This window comes from Mus musculus, chromosome 16, assembly GCF_000001635.26.
Source record: "Mus musculus strain C57BL/6J chromosome 16, GRCm38.p6 C57BL/6J".
NCBI lineage: Eukaryota > Metazoa > Chordata > Mammalia > Rodentia > Muridae > Mus > Mus musculus.
In genome coordinates, this window is record NC_000082.6 from 47,281,642 (window position 1) to 47,299,948 (window position 18,307).

Sequence of the window (18,307 nt, forward strand, 5' to 3'; positions counted from 1 at the left end):
TTGATGAAGTTATCTTCCATTTGACTTAGCTCTGTGACTGATGGTAGGCAGACAGAATAAACTAAAAGATACTCATGGATTTCAAATAGAGATAAATGTGAAAAAACAAAACAAGGTTATCTGAGAGAAAATAAGCTCAGAGAGCTCTTGTTTCAAAAAGTAAATAAAATTAAACTTCCATCTAGGCCATGAGAATACATCAATGACCCGAACAACAAAAGACAGACATTTTGTTTGGAATTTTTGAGCAATTGAGAAGTTTCTGTTAAGGACAAGATTTGGTTCATTAGAGGAATGGAATGAAGACTGGATGAATAACTGGAATGAAGAGCTTTAGGTGAGGGGCTGGGAAGTAGGAGGTGATAAAATGGGTATTGACTACTGAGATGAATGCATTTAGACTAGTCTTCTATGGTTGAACATTCTATCCATCTACAGCTGTATATATCTTTGTTGTCTGCATCCTGGAGGCAGAGAATTTTGATATCAATCCAAATGAACATGAGCATCACCTTCAGTAATGTAATATAGAGTAGGTAAGTATGATTCTAATCACGTGTAGGTCACATTTGCTAAACATAGACTTAAGAATAAGTGTTTTCAACAGGTGATCTATTTAATTTTCAAAATTAAATTGAAATATATTGTACAGCTATTAAAACTTTAGAAAATATTCATAGCACTGTTTCTCTTCATGAAGTCATATTTTCTGACTAGCCTATTAGTCGTCCCCCTCCCCCAATTTTAGTGTTATTTATCTAGGGAAAGCATTTTGTATTTTGTGAAGTACAAAGTCCTCTATATTGTGTACTTCATTTTTCTTTTGTGTATAATGTTTTCTTACCTCCTGATATTTTTGCCATAACCTGGGAAAACCATGTGTGCCTGTGTGTGTTTGTTTGTGCCCAGTTTCCTCTTTTTACTAGGAAACCAGGTTATTTCATCTTAAGTACTTATCTTGGCCGTAATACTTGATATGATAGAGTAGAGCATATTTTGACATTTTAGACACCATTATTAGGCTCTCATCTTGCTGATTCCATGGCTATTCATTTGTTCTTATTCTGAAGCAATGATATATTATCTGTAAATTGCAAGATCATTTAGGCATTTATTATAGTGGGTATTTCTACAATAAAAATTGATTATCAATTCATTAACATATATTGATACATAACTCTAGCAAAAAATTATTCTGAAATATGTTCATTAGAGTTGTTTAATTCTAGTATGGTGTATCAGTCCTGAACAAGCCAAGCAATTGGCCTTTAGCAGCTAAAAGACATGTGCAAATTAGATGACTGTCTTAAAGTTTGCCTTATGGCTAGATCCAGAATTTTGCCATAAACAAAAGCAAAACTGAAAATAGGTGAAATAAAAGTCTTAAGGGGGAAAGAGCAGTGTATTAGTTAGGGTTTTACTGCTGTGAACAGACACCATGACCAAGGCAAGTATTATAAAAAAAAACCAACATTTAATTGGTGTTGGCTTGCAGGTTTGGAGGGTCAGTCCATTATCATCAAGGTAGGAGCATGGCAGCATCCAGGCATGTATGGCACAGGCAGAGCTGAGAGTTCTATGTCTTCATCCAAAGGCTGCTAGTAGAAGACTGACATCCAGGCAACTGAGGTGAGGATCTTAAGCCCATACCCACAGTGACACACCTACTCCCACCAGGTCACACCTATTCGAACAAGGTCACGCCTCCAAAAATATATAAACCATCACAAGCAGTATATTAACAACTGTTCTTGTTACTTGAAAGAAACAATTCATTGGAGGATGAGCTTGATATGGGTCTGATTTTGAGATTATATCATGGTGCTAGGAAGCTCTAGTTTAGCAGAGGGTGTCACTAGGATTTCTCACAGATAAGAAATGGGGAGCAGATAGGAAGTAGAGCTGAGTTATGAAAAAGAAAAGAAAAAGAAAAAGAGAACATCAAAATCTAATTCTATCAACCTACCTCCTTCAGCAAAGGTTGATCCTCCTAAAGGTTCCAAAACTTTCTAAAACATTGCCAGCTTAAATACAAGTGTTGAAAACATATGAGCATCCAAGGAAACATTTCACATCCAAATCACAACAAGTAAGAAGAGCATGAAACATTTTTAGGGTGCCAATATTATTCTGTAGGACACTACAATAGGGACCCCATGAAAATATACACATGTCCACACATGCAGTACACATAGTCATCAAAGAACCTAAGTGCCAGCAAGGGACTTTGAGTGAAAACAGCATATTGGCATAGGTTCATTAATTTTAACATATGTACCACTCTGTGACAGTAGGAGAAATATATTTGAGGGCAGGGGATATTGGAAATCCAAATTTATACTTCCTGACTAGTTTTGTTCTGAACCCAGAAGTACTACAAAGTAATTAAGTCTATTTAAAAAATCAGAGTATAAGAAATTTACCTTTGACATTTTTATGGAAATAGAAATTTCCAGAATAGAAGACATTGTGTCTGGAGAAAACTGCAAAATAATTAGAGTCAACTCTAACAAGACTTGAAGAGACCTGTCCTAAGTTCTGACTGAATCAGTTCTCACTGACATGACCACAATGATTTTCTATTAATTTTTCCAAAACCTAAAATAAAGTTCAGGTCATAATCTACATTTCACTACAAGGATTCACATTTAAAATCTGAGAAAGAACACACTCTCAATAATTAGCAGAATCATTATGAGTGGACAATTCTGGACATAGTAGGTGGAAACAGGTAGTGGAGAGAAACATAGACTAACAAGTGAAAATATGGGAGATAGTGTGTCCCTCCAAAATTAAAAACAAAACAAAACAAAACAAAAAACAAAACTGGGTTACTTTGGATACCAGCCAAGGAGATGAAATCATCCGTAGACACATAGTTTATATAACTCACCTGGTGCCACATACCTAAATGAAGTATTAACTAGAAATAGACTTCTGTGATTCTATCCTAATTTTAACTAAGACAGCACAATCTCTTTTTTCTAAAGTTCTCATTTTCTTTCTTCTTCTGCATCTACTATGGCTTGAAGATTGATGTTTACTAAAATTTATACAGTAAAGACTAGTATTCAACCCATGGTATTAAGAGATGGGAGTCTTAGGAAACAATGCAGTTATGAAAGGTCCACCCTCATAAACATAGTTAATATCGTCATAGGAGAGGTTTGAAGGATATTGTTTTCCTTTCTATTATATGAAAATGTAACAGGAAAGTGGTTACCAGAACTTGGATGGGCTACCCCTTTAATTGTGAACACTAGGGGCTTAAGGGCTCATCAATACACCTCTGCTCTTCAGAAATAAAGCATGAGTCCCTGTTTGGCCTTTTTTTTTTTTAATTCATATACATGAAGAAAACTATGGCAGCTCTTGCCTTGTGCTTGGCATCTGTAATGTAAATGGGCCTATCTAGTTATATTCTTAACTTGTGGAATCTGAACTTGCTTCTAGGTAGAGTGTCACAAATCACCTATTATACACCTCCAGAGGCTGTTGGAAGGGTGGTGTTTAGAAAATATACACCAGCATGCACAGTGTTAGAGGTGTTATATGAACAGAGAGATGCACCATTCCCTCTGAATTGGTGTGAGAATCAGGATGTTCTAGTATAGTCTTGACTCATAGGTGCATATTAGAAGAAAAACAGATTTTAAAAGACCTGGGGATGATTTGGCTTCTTGCGGTCTAATCATCACAAGATGAAATGCTTGAATGGAGGTCAAATGCTATAAGTGAGGTTACCAGTGGGACACAGAATATAGAGGTAGCTTGGACTCCTTGAGGACGTAGGAAACGGAGCCACAGTAAACAGCATATAATCCCAACAAAGCCTTTGAATTGTTCTCTATAATTGTTAAAAAAAAAAGTAAGAAATACGATAAGTTTAAATTTCAGTCAGGGAGAACTTTGAAAACTAACCTCAAAAATGCATTCCAAAATGAAAATTTAGGTAGGAATAACAGGGATTTCTCTGTGACACTGGGTAGCCAAAAACATAGTTCATATGGAGAGAGAACAATGCCAAGAACCCATGCAAATTAAGAAATAGGCACTAGTATTGAGCAGCAGTCTTCTTTTGTGAATTTTGCCATCATTTTCTTGCCATCATTGTATAATAGGTTGTAACGAATTTAAGCGCACTATCTCTGAATTTGATCATTAAAAATGGAAGTGTAAGTTGGGTGGATAAAGCTATGTTGATGTATTATTAAGTTAATTAAAACAGTTAATCATGATCTAGATGCACAAGATGAAGTCCTCCTGGTAAATAATGCTAGGTATTAGACTTAAAGGATGCTAACAATGAGAAGGCAGTGTGTTTGCCATCTCTCATGGTGTCCAGTAGAACAGCATCTCTGAGCTCTGAGGCAGCTATGTGTTCACTGGCATAATTCATAACTATTGCTTACTCACTGACTATACCGGTTACCTGTCATGGCAAATGCCGTAGTTAGTGGGCCCCATTTACAAGAGTACCCCATTTATCAGTGGTTATTTATAACTGAACAACCATTTAGGCAGCCTTCATAGATTTGCTTTCTTGGGTCCCTGCTGTACTGTTGAGCAAATGATAGAAAGAAATTGGTGGGAGTGTTTCAAGGAAGAGATCTCAAAAGTAGAGCTTGAGTCTTGTCATTGTTCAGAAGACAACAGTGCCCTTGTTTTTTTCCTGTTTGCCAGACATGGCAAATTTGTTTACAGCAATAGCTTATACTTAGGTTATGCTATCGCCCTTTCTCTAATTGAGCTGTTCTGCATGTAACTTATACACAAGGCTATGACCAAATCTCTAATCCAGACATCCATTCCTTTCATGAGCCGACTTAGAATGGGAAAACTGGATCTTCATGTGCAAAACAGATTTTTTTCCTATGGTAATTTTAGTAATGATGTTTTTGAATGTTTGGAATTTGTGTAATCAACCAGTGTCTTGGTTTTATTTCTTCATGTTTACATACAATAGTAACTGAGGTGGTTGCAAAATGATTGAATTCAACTGACTTGCTGCCCCTTGACTACATTCTAAGACATGAATATCAGCAAGAGCGAATACTATAAACACTCCTGTATCCTGAATTCAGCCCACTTCTTACATGATTTTAAGAACCCCCCCCCCCCAACTGCTTCAGGGGGCAGTTTTATGAGGTTACCTCACTTAGATACCTCTAAGTATGGAGTCTTCACTTTCAGCTAGCTTTGAAGCCTACCTCCAGTTTCCGTGGTAACAGTAGAAAGGAAAATATCACATCTGTTTCACAGTGGGATCTGGTGTTTCCATGACTCCTTTGCCTACTCTTGAGACTCTCTTCTTCATATTGGGTTTCCCTGTCCAGCCTTGATAAGAGGTTTGATAAGAGACAAGCTTTTGGCTTGACTTATTGTGTTATATTTTCTAGTTTTTGGCTATTGTCACTTGGAGACCTGCTCTTTCCTGAAGAAAAAATGGAGAGAGAGCAGATCTAAGGTAGAAGAGAAGTGGGAGGGAGCTGGGAGGAGAGGAGGGAGGAAAACTGTGGTTGGGATGAACCATATGAGAGAAGAATCTATTTTCAATAAAAAATTAAAATACCATATGAAAATGTTTACATATCAGTGTTTTGTTGAGACCCATTAAGGGAAAAGTATTTCTTTTAGGTCAAAGGATGCAATCTGAGTTCTACTTTTGGTCCTGGGAAGAAATATGACATTCTGTTCTGCTCCAAAGAATAAATAAATTCATAACATTGCCTTAATGCAACTTAAGACTGTCAATAACTTGGGCTCAGGAAAGCTAATTCACTGAAGATATATTAGGATGATGGTACGAATACCTATCTCCTTAAAGGGACCATGTAATTATCTTTCTCAGAGGCTCCTCCCCCAGTATAGTTGCCACAGGGATTCAAAAGCCAAAGTGTCTCTCATTCCCCTCTTGCCATCTCCTTTAGATACTGGCCAAAATCTGGAGGACATTTGCTTTGACTCTCAGGGCTTACTAAATCTTTTGATGCAGCCTCTCTTCACTTTTACCATGCTGCCATTTTCTGGCCTGAACTGCTTAAAGCACCCAATTTCTTGAAATGTAGTTTAAAAGACATGGCCACCTTTCTTTTTCTTTTTGTAACTATATCTATCCTTCCAGCAGTAATCAATGTATGCCTTGTCTTTTCTGTTGTTAGTCTTTCAAACTCTCCTAAGATGATCCCATTGTTTCCTTCTGGGTCTCCCTTTTTCTGCTTTAGTTAATTTTGTAATTTTTATTTCTTCCTGAGGATTTTCAAATGCATATAATGAAATATGACTATATCCACCACAAATCATCCAAATCCCCTCAAAACTTACCCATATAACCCCTCTCTTATCACTGCATCTTTTGCTTTTTATAGTGCACTAAGTTCAACTGTTGTTGCCCATGTATACAGTGGAGGGCCATCTACTGGGACATGATGCTGTGGTGTCTCTGAATTTATGCAATTCATTATAGTTATTGATTTGCACATGTTGAGCCATCATCTTAGCATAAATTTGAATAAATGAAACATTATCATGATTAATGATATTTTTCATCTGATTCTGAATTCAGTTTAGGCACATTTTATTGATAATTTTTCAACTATATTCATCAATAAGATCACCCTATAATTTTCACTTTATATCATATATTTATTATCTTTTGCTATTAGGATGATAATGTTCATATAAAGAACCAGAAGTCTTTTTACATTTGATGTAACAATTTGAGTAGTGTTGATATTAGATGTTTCTTTGAAGTTACTGGAGAAATCCACAGTAAATCCATCTCATTTTTGACATTCATTTATTTGGGAGACTTTTTATTTTTATGACTATTTTAATCTCATTGCTGGATATAAAGATATTTAAATTATTATTTTACCATGGTTTAATGTTAGCATAGGGGATGTATCTAGAAATTAATCTATTTTTCTCATGATTTTCTGAATTTAATTGGTATCTGCTGGAGTGTTTGCCTTTGATGTCCAATTTTATTCATTGGGGTCTTCTCTCTCTCTCTCTCTCTCTCTCTCTCTCTCTCTCTGGTTACAAATTTGTGTGTTTTGTTCACATTTTCAAAGAAGCCTTGCTTTGTTTCATTGATTCTTTGTTTTGAGTAATTTTTTAAAATTTTATTCATTCCTGGATGATTTTGATTGTCATTGTCTGCAATTATAAAACTTGGCTTTTTCTTGTATTCCCATGGTCTTCAAGTGTGCCATTAACTTTCTTATTTAGGATATCTCAAAGTTTTTATTGGAAGTAAATTTCTTTCATATAATACAGTGCAACCACAGTTTCTCCTTCCTCTATTTTTCTCAGTTTCCATCCCCTCTCCCATGCTTTCCAACAGATGTACTCCACCTCCCTTTTCCTGTAGAAAAGAATAGGCCTCCAAGGGACAACAAACAGACACGACCAAACAAAATACTGTAGAACAAGGCAAAGATTGCTCTCCTGAGAATGGACAAGAGAACCCAATAGAGGGAAAAGAGTCCAAAGAGCAGGCAAAAGAATTGGACACACCTGCTTCCAATCACCTTTATGGAGAGGACCTGGTGCAGAGCAATACAGACCCCATGTTGCCTCTTCAGTCTCTGTCAACACAGGAGAGCCCTCCATAGTTGATTCAGTGAGTCATGTTTCCCTGGTGTCCTCCATCCCTTCTGACTCCTACAATCTTTCTTACCTCTCTTCAGTGGTGTTCACAGAGCTCTGAGTGGAGGGACTTAATGGAGACCTCTAATTTTGGCTCTCTGCTAAATGGCTGGTTTGGGTCTCTGTATCTGATTCAATCTGTTCACAAAGGAAGCCTCTATGATGATAGTGTAACAAGGCAGAGAGCTATGAGTATAACAGAATGTCATTATGGATCATTTCATTATTATTTTCTAGTCATGTTTGGTTCTACCCTAGGTTTCTGGGCTATCCAGGTCAGGTTCCTGTCTATCAAGGTAGTGTAAGGCATGGGCTCCTCTCATGTGCCTCAAATTAAACTAGACATTGTTTGGCCACTCCCACAAGTTCTTCACCATTATTGGATAGCATGCCTTTCAGGCAGATCAGATTGTGGACAGTCTTCCGTGGCTGTGTTGTTGTACAATTTTCTTTCTATAGCCTACAGAGTGCCTTCCTGGAAAAGAGTAGAAGACAGTGGTGAAAACTTCATGAGGGCATATTCAGTGAGCTGTATGGATGTTGTCCTCAGCAATTGGCTTCTGTGATCAGTTTTCAGGGAGGAATTCTCTATTCTGCATTAACCAGGGAGGTTTACAGATCTCTACAGTGCCTGCCTGCCAACATCTTAACCTAATGCAACCTGAGCCCACCTGGATAAAAACATGGCCAGTTCAGACTGTAACCTCCATTACTGAAAGTCCTTACTGGGGTCATCTTTGTAGATTCCAGGAAATTTCTTGTGTACTATGTTTCTACACCACCTACAAAAGTCCCACAATTCCAGCTGTCTCTGTCCACTCTCTCCCTCCATTTCTTCTTTCTGAAACCAGATCCATCCCACTCCCATCCCCCTAGGCTGCAGTCCAAACCCAAAATCTATGTTATTTCCCCTTGCTAGGGTGATACATGCATGCTCTCTAGAGCCTTCCTTCTTACCTATCCTCTCTGAGTCTATTTATTTTAGCTTGGTTATCATTCCCTTAACACACAATACCGCCATATAAGTGAATACATGCCATAATTACTTCACTCCGGATGATTCTTTTTAGTTGCATCTATTTGCCTGCAAATTTAATGATGTAATTTTTGTATAGCTGAGAAACATTCCATTGTATAAATGTGCCACTTTTATTTTTAATACATTCTTTAGTTGAGGTATATCAAGGTTGCTTCCAGTTTCTGAATATTTTGAAAAATTCTTCAATGAACATAACTGAGACAGTATCCTTGTCATAGGATGGAGCATTCTTTAGGTATATTTACAAAAAATGGTATAGCAGGCCCTTGAGGTAGATTGATTACTAATTTTATGAGGAACTGCCATATATATAACATAGGAGCTGTACAATTCTGCACTACCCCCAGCAATGAAGGAGAATTCCCCTTGCTTCACATCCTTCCCAATATGAAAAAGATGTCACTTGTGTTATTGATCTTAGCCTCTTTGATAGGTGTAAGATAGAATTGCAAAGCAGTTTTCATTTACACTTCCTGATGGCTAAGGATGTTAAACATTTATTTAAGTGTTTCTCAGTCATTTGAGATTCCTCTATTGAAAATTAACTGCTGGAGGTGTCACCACCCTCAATTTCAAGTTGTAATAGAAGAGCTATAGCAATAAAACTACATGGTATTGGCATAAAAACAGATTTGTTGATCAATGAAATTGAATTGAAGCATCAGTTATAAATCCACAAACCTATGAACACCTCATTTTTGATAAAGTAACCAGTAATATACACTGGGGGAAAAAAAGCATGTTCAACAAATGGTATTGGTCAAAATATACATCTGTTTATAAAGAGTATAAATATATTCATATTTATCACTCTCAAAACTATGAAACTCAAGTCCAAGTGGATCAAAGTCCTCAACATGAAAGCAGAGACACTGAGCCTTTTAGAAAAGAAGACATATAATGGCCCTGAATGAAGTTGGCACAGGAGACTACTTTGTGAACACAACACCAATAGAGCAGAGACTAAGATAAAAAAAAATTAATAAATGGGACCACATGAAACTAAACGCTTCCGTACCAAAGGACATCATCAATTAGATAAAGCTACAGCCTACAAAATGGGAAAATATTTTTGCCAACTCCATATACGATAGAGGCCTAAAGTCCAAAATATATAAGGAACTCAAGAAACTAGATATTAATGCACCAAAATGATCCACATAAAATGGGTTACACATCTAAACAGGTATCTTCAACTTTGTGATGAAGCATTCATCAGTATGAACTTCTCTCTTCAGACTGCCTTTGTTGTGTCAACAGATTTTGATATGTTGTATCTTAATTTTCATTCAATTTCAAAATACTATATTTTCCTTTTTGATTTCCTTAGTGATCTACACATTCATCATTCAATAGTGAATTTTTTAATCTCTGTGAAGTTGTACTTTATGGAGTCATGCTTGTATTTTAATTTATATTGTATTTCCATGGATTTTATTAGCTCAGTCTCTTTCAGAGGTGTATTAATATATTTTGACTACTGAAATCCAGAATTATTACTGATTGAATTCACATAATCTTTTATTCTTGTCACAATGCTAATAATGCATTTTTTCATTTAGTCCAAATTTTGTCCATATTACACATATTTGGGACATAAAATTGTGAAGACACCCATTTCCCAGCATGATTTCTGTAGTTATCAATCAGATTTGTACAGAGCAAGTCCCTCAGATTCTGAAGCACCATTTCCCAAGCAAAAGATGAGTCTCTACTATACCAACTCAGAGTAATATGTTCTCTAACCAGAAACTCTAGCAAGAAAGCAAATCCGACAGCCAACATTCAGACCCAGAATTGTACCTGTCAAAAAGAACTGCAGGGACAAAATTTGAGAAGAGACTGAGGGAAAGGTGGTCCAGTGACCAGCCCAACTTGGGATCCATCTCAAGGGGAAGCTCCAAGGCCTGACACTATTACTTTTGCTATTGTATGCATACAGATAGGAGCTAAGTATGACTGTCTTCTGACAGGCCCAACAAGCATCTGACTGAGACAGATGCAGATACTTAAGACCCAACCAATGGGCTGGGTTCCCTCTGGTTGAAATAGGGTAAGGCTGGAAGAAGCTGAGGAGGAGTATGTCCCTATAGGGAGACCAGCAGTCTTAACTAACTCTAACCCCTGAGATATCTCAGACACTGAGCCATCAACCAGGCAGCATACATGAGCTGGTCCAAGGTTCCAATACATATATAGCAGAGTATTGCTTGGTCTGGCCTCAGAGGGAGAAGATACATTTAACCCACAAGAGCTTTGAAACCCCAGGGAGTGGAGAGGTCTTGTGGGGGGGCATCCTCTTGGAGACAGGGGGGAGTAGGAATGGGATGAGGAACTGTAATGGGAGGAGGGCCACAAGGGACAGGACTGTAAAAAATAAAAGTAATTTGAAAAAAGTAAACAAAAAGAAAAAAAGATCCAACTTCAGATAATATGACCAAGAAAATATATATGATGCAGTAACTAATGACTCTAGTGTGCATATATGTCAGGAGAATTCTAAGATATTATAAGTGTCTTCAATAACTATATTTGAGTGAATTCCTTTGTATTTAAAGTTGTATTTACACTCCTTTTTAATCACAGCAATATGAGAATGCAAGGTACTCCATTCTACATTGTCAAGATGCTCCTCTTTGCTAGCATTGCTGCATTCTAAGTTTAAAATGTGTGCTGTTTTAAATCTGCGTTTCTTTCAGTCATTTCGATTGCATTATTTTGTCATATAGAAACCAGAATACATCATTGTCAGTCACGCATTCTAAAGAGAGACAATTGATTCTAAGGATAAAGGAAGCTCTGTCCAACATACTTTAGCATAAGCAGATATTATGATCCACATTTCCCAGGATAGAAGAAGCCCATGAAACACAAATTGAGATGTGCATCTCAATGCAACAGTGATAGCTTCCATAAACATGGGTAGAAAATGAAATGCAAATAGATACAGCACTTGAAACTACCACTGGAGAGACAGGTGCAGGAAGATAGCCAAGTTTTTCTTAATGAGACTTTTGTACTTTGCTCCAGTTAGCCAATTTAAGAGACATTATATATGTATACACGTGGTGCACTAGCATTTAAACTGAGAGAACTGATTAACATTCACATCTTGCAAACTCCATGACAGTCTTCTTGGAACATTTTCTGAAGGCAAGGTGGTATTTTTAATTGTGAACAAGTAAACATTAGCCTAGATGCTATGAACAATTCAACAGATGAAATGAGACAGAAGTTTTCTCTGCAGGTGGGTTAGTAGCTGTTGCCAAATGTCTCCATCTTTTTGTTTTAGAGTAAGCCTATAGCAGATTGATTAAATCATTTTCTCTGTCACAAATCCCCAAGCTGAAGAGCTCTGTTTCTCATGGAAAAAATGTGATTGATATTAAAGGTTGGACCCTTTGATTCTGTAAGAGAAAAAGCTTTTGATACTTTGAAACAATACTGTTTCTTTTGTGAAGATGGATCTAACTTGCCTCTCATTTTATTTTTCTGAAGCAGAAATCATAGGAAAGATTAGAACTCTAAATTTAATTGCCTATAATTTTGCTATCATGGCAGCCAATTGAAGTGTTCTACAAACAGAGGAGTGATTGAAAATGAGAGACAAGTGTCTAGCTATCCACAAAACTAAATTAGAAACCCTGCAAGGCTCTGCCTAGATCTCCCTCATTTGCATCTCATGACATACTTCTCCCCAAATGCACCTCTTCCTTTTCCACATCTCTCTAGAACATTAAATGATGATGCCAGAACTTGTCTCTAGGCATGAACTTTTGATGAGGTGGATTTTAAGATTCAAATTACAGAAAATAAACAGATTTCAGGGATATTGTTGATGCAAATAAATATTGACAAATTTTAATTGAGCAAAGGAGTGAAGCAATGCATTACAATGGCAAGATAACTTTCAGTTAGTATACTGTTCTTCAAGGGTGTTTACAACTTCTTAGAAGAGTCCAAATACTGTTGATTATTATTTCTCCATTTTATCTTATCTCAAAATGAATTTTGTTTTACATCATGTTTCTGCATTAGCACCTGCTCAGCTCTTACCTTGTTTTAAAATCATTTCCCTTTCTGTGTTTCAACAGGTACAACTTTACCAAACAATATTAGGGTAAAACTCCATAACAGATAGAAAAAGAGGTAGTAGCAAATGATATATGTGATGTTGTCCTGTGATCTATGGTAAACTTCTAATTAAGAAATTGATGACCTTGGGCCCAAACTTGGCAGGTAGTCCCACTGTCTCCAGAGAACTCTCCACACCACAGGCACCCTAGCACATGCAGGATCTTTTTTTTTTTTTTTTTTTTTTTTATTTTATTTTTTTTTCCATTTTTTATTAGGTATTTAGCTCATTTACATTTCCAATGCTATACCAAAAGTCCCCCTTACCCACCCACCCCCACTCCCCTACCCACCCACTCCCCCCCTTTGGCCCTGGCGTTCCCCTGTACCGGGGCACACAAAGTCTGCGTGTCCAATGGGCCTCTCTTTCCAGTGATGGCCGACTAGGCCATCTTTTGATACATATGCAGCTAGAGTCAAGAGCTCAGGGGTACTGGTTAGTTCATAATGTTGTTCCACCTATAGGGTTGAAGATCCCTTTAGCTCCTTGGGTACTTTCTCTAGCTCCTCCATTGGGAGCCCTGTGATCCATCCATTAGCTGACTGTGAGCATCCACTTCTGTGTTTGCTAGGCCCCGGCATAGTCTCACAAGAGACAGCTACATTTGGGTCCTTTCAGTAAAATCTTGCTAGTGTATGCAATGGTGTCAGCATTTGGAAGCTGATTATGGGGTGGATCCCTGGATATGGCAGTCTCTACATGGTCCATCCTTTCATCTCAGCTCCATACTTTGTTTCTGTAACTCCTTCCATGGGTGTTTTGTTCCCACTTCTAAGGAGGGGCATAGTGTCCACACTTCAGTCTTCATTTTTTCTTGAGTTTCATGTGTTTAGGAAATTGTATCTTATATCGTGGGTATCCTAGGTTTTGGGCTAGTATCCACTTATCAGTGAGTACATATTGTGTGAGTTCCTTTGTGATTGTGTTACCTCACTCAGGATGATGCTCTCCAGGTCCATCCATTTGGCTAGGAATTTCATAAATTCATTCTTTTTAATAGCTGAGTAGTACTCCATTGTGTAGATGTACCACATTTTCTGTATCCATTCCTCTGTTGAGGGGCATCTGGGTTCTTTCCAGTTTCTGGCTATTATAAATAAGGCTGCTATGAACATAGCGGAGCATGTGTCCTTCTTACCAGTTGGGGCTTCTTCTGGATATATGCCCAGGAGAGGTATTGCCGGATCCTCCGGTAGTACTATGTCCAATTTTCTGAGGAACCGCCAGACTGATTTCCAGAGTGGTTGTACAAGCCTGCAATCCCACCAACAATGGAGGAGTGTTCCTCTTTCTCCACATCCTCGCCAGCATCTGCTGTCACCTGAATTTTTGATCTTGGCCATTCTCACTGGTGTGAGGTGGAATCTCAGGGTTGTTTTGATTTGCATTTCCCTGATGATTAAGGATGTTGAACATTTTTTCAGGTGCTTCTCTGCCATTCGATATTCCTCAGGTGAGAATTCTTTGTTCAGTTCTGAGCCCCATTTTTTAAGGGGGTTATTTGATTTTCTGAGGTCCACCTTCTTGAGTTCTTTATATATGTTGGATATTAGTCCCCTATCTGATTTAGGATAGGTAAAGATCCTTTCCCAGTCTGTTGGTGGTCTTTTTGTCTTATAGACAGTGTCTTTTGCCTTGCAGAAACTTTGGAGTTTCATTAGGTCCCATTTGTCAATTCTCGATCTTACAGCACAAGCCATTGCTGTTCTGTTCAGGAATTTTTCCCCTGTGCCCATATCTTCAAGGCTTTTCCCCACTTTCTCCTCTATAAGTTTCAGTGTCTCTGGTTTTATGTGAAGTTCCTTGATCCACTTAGATTTGACCTTAGTACAAGGAGATAAGTATGGATCGATTCGCATTCTTCTACATGATAACAACCAGTTGTGCCAGCACCAATTGTTGAAAATGCTGTCTTTCTTCCACTGGATGGTTTTGGCTCCCTTGTCGAAGATCAAGTGACCATAGGTGTGTGGGTTCATTTCTGGGTCTTCAATTCTATTCCATTGGTCCACTTGTCTGTCTCTATACCAGTACCATGCAGTTTTTATCACAATTGCTCTGTAGTAAAGCTTTAGGTCAGGCATGGTGATTCCACCAGAGGTTCTTTTATCCTTGAGAAGAGTTTTTGCTATCCTCGGTTTTTTGTTATTCCAGATGAATTTGCAAATTGCTCCTTCTAATTCGTTGAAGAATTGAGTTGGAATTTTAATGGGGATTGCATTGAATCTGTAGATTGCTTTTGGCAAGATAGCCATTTTTACAATGTTGGTCCTGCCAATCCATGAGCATGGGAGATCTTTCCATCTTCTGAGATCTTCTTTAATTTCTTTCTTCAGGGACTTGAAGTTTTTATCATACAGATCTTTCACTTCCTTCGTTAGAGTCACGCCGAGATATTTTATATTATTTGTGGCTATTGAGAAGGGTGTTGTTTCCCTAATTTCTTTCTCAGCCTGTTTATTCTTTGTGTAGAGAAAGGCCATTGACTTGTTTGAGTTAATTTTATATCCAGCTACTTCACCGAAGCTGTTTATCAGGTTTAGGAGTTCTCTGTTGGAATTTTTAGGGTCACTTATATATACTATCATATCATCTGCAAAAAGTGATATTTTGACTTCCTCTTTTCCAATTTGTATCCCCTTGATCTCCTTTTGTTGTCGAATTGCTCTGGCTAATACTTCAAGTACTATGTTGAAAAGGTAGGGAGAAAGTGGGCAGCCTTGTCTAGTCCCTGATTTTAGTGGGATTGCTTCCAGCTTCTCTCCATTTACTTTGATGTTGGCTACTGGTTTGCTGTAGATTGCTTTTATCATGTTTAGGTATTGGCCTTGAATTCCTGATCTTTCCAGAACTTTTATCATGAATGGGTGTTGGATCTTGTCAAATGCTTTTTCTGCATCTAACGAGATGATCATGTGGTTTTTGTCTTTGAGTTTGTTTATATAATGGATTACATTGATGGATTTTCGTATATTAAACCATCCCTGCATCCCTGGAATAAAACCTACTTGGTCAGGATGGATGATTGCTTTAATGTGTTCTTGGATTCGGTCAGCGAGAATTTTATTAAGGATTTTTGCATCGATGTTCATAAGAGAAATTGGTCTGAAGTTCTCTATCTTTGTTGGATCTTTCTGTGGTTTAGGTATCAGAGTAATAGTGGCTTCATAAAATGAGTTGGGTAGAATACCTTCTACTTCTATCTTGTGAAAAAGTTTGTGCAGAACTGGAGTTAGATCTTCTTTGAAGGTCTGATAGAACTCTGCACTAAACCCGTCTGGTCCTGGGCTTTTTTTGGCTGGGAGACTATTAATAACTGCTTCTATTTCTTTAGGGGATATGGGACTGTTTAGAAGGTCAACTTGATCCTGATTCAACTTTGGTACCTGGTATCTGTCCAGAAATTTGTCCATTTCGTCCAGGTTTTCCAGTTTTGTTGAGTATAGCCTTTTGTAGAAGGATCTGATGGTGTTTTGGATTTCTTCAGGATCTGTTGTTATGTCTCCCTTTTCATTTCTGATTTTGTTAATTAGGATTTTGTCCCTGTGCCCTTTAGTGAGTCTAGCTAAGGGTTTATCTATCTTGTTGATTTTCTCAAAGAACCAACTCCTCGTTTGGTTAATTCTTTGAATAGTTCTTCTTGTTTCCACTTGGTTGATTTCACCCCTGAGTTTGATTATTTCCTGCCGTCTACTCCTCTTGGGTGAATTTGCTTCCTTTTTTTCTAGAGCTTTTAGATGTGTTGTCAAGCTGCTAGTATGTGCTCTCTCCCGTTTTTTCTTGAAGGCACTCATAGCTATGAGTTTCCCTCTTAGAAATGCTTTCATTGTGTCCCAAAGGTTTGGGTACGTTGTGGCTTCATTTTCATTAAACTCTAAAAAGTCTTTAATTTCTTTCTTTATTCCTTCCTTGACCAAGGTATCATTGAGAAGAGTGTTGTTCAGTTTCCATGTGAATGTTGGCTTTCTGTTATTTATTTTGTTATTGAAGATCAGCCTTAGTGCATGGTGATCTGATAGGATACATGGGACAATTTCAATATTTTTGAATCTGTTGAGGCCTGATTTGTGACCTATTATGTGGTCAATTTTGGAGAAGGTACCATGAGGTGCTGAGAAGAAGGTATATCCTTTTGTTTTAGGATAAAATGTTCTGTAGATATCTGTCAGATCCATTTGTTTCATCACTTCTGTTAGTTTCAGTGTGTCCCTGTTTAGTTTCTGTTTCCATGATCTGTCCATTGGTGAAAGTGGTGTGTTGAAGTCTCCCACTATTATTGTGTGAGGCGCAATGTGTGCTTTGAGCTTTACTAAAGTTTCTTTAGTGAATGTGGCTGCTCTTGTATTTGGAGCATAGATATTCAGAATTGAGAGTTCCTCTTGGAGGATTTTACCTTTGATGAGAATGAAGTGTCCCTCCTTGTCTTTTTTGATGACTTTGGGTTGGAAGTCAATCTTATCAGATATTAGGATGGCTACTCCTGCTTGTTTCTTCATACCATTTGCTTGGAAAATTGTTTTCCAGCCTTTCATTCTGAGGTAGTGTCTATCTTTTTCTCTGAGATGAGTTTCCTGTAAGCAGCAAAATGTTGGGTGTTGTTTGTGTAGCCAGTTTGTTAGTCTATGTCTTTTTATTGGCGAGTTGAGACCATTGATGTTAAGAGATATTAAGGAAAAGTAATTGTTGCTTCCTGTTATTTTAGTTGTTAAAGGTGGCATTCTGTTCTTGTGGCTGTCTTCTTTTAGGTTTGTTGAGGGATTACCTTCTTGTTTTTTCTAGGGCGTTGTTCCCGTTCTTGTATTGGTTTTTTTCTGTTATTATCCTTTGAAGGGCTGGATTCGTGGAGAGATAATGCGTGAATTTGGTTTTGTCGTGGAATACTTTGGTTTCTCCCTCTATGATAATTGAGAGTTTGGCTGGGTATAGTAGCCTGGGCTGCAGTTTGTGTTCTCTTAGTGTCTGTATAACATCTGTCCAGGCTCTTCTGGCTTTCATAGTCTCTGGTGAAAAATCTGGTGTAATTCTGATAGGCTTGCCTTTATATGTTACTTGACCTTTTTCCCTTACTGCTTTTAGTATTCTATCTTTATTTAGTGCATTTGATGTTCTGATTATTATGTGTCGGGAGGAATTTCTTTTCTGGTCCAGTCTATTTGGAGTTCTGTAGGCTTCTTGTATGTTCATATGCATCTCATTCTTTAGATTTGGGAAGTTTTCTTCAATAATTTTGTTGAAGATGTTTGCTGGACCTTTGAGTTGAAAATCTTCATTCTCATCCACTCCTATTATCCGTACGTTTGGTCTTCTTATTGTGTCCTGGATTTCCTGGATATTTTGAGTTAGGATCTTTTTGCATTTTCCATTTTCTTTGATTGTTGTGCCGATGTTCTCTATGGAATCTTCTGCACCTGAGATTCTCTCTTCCATCTCTTGTATTCTGTTGCTGATGCTCAAATCTATGGTTCCAGATTTCTTTCCTA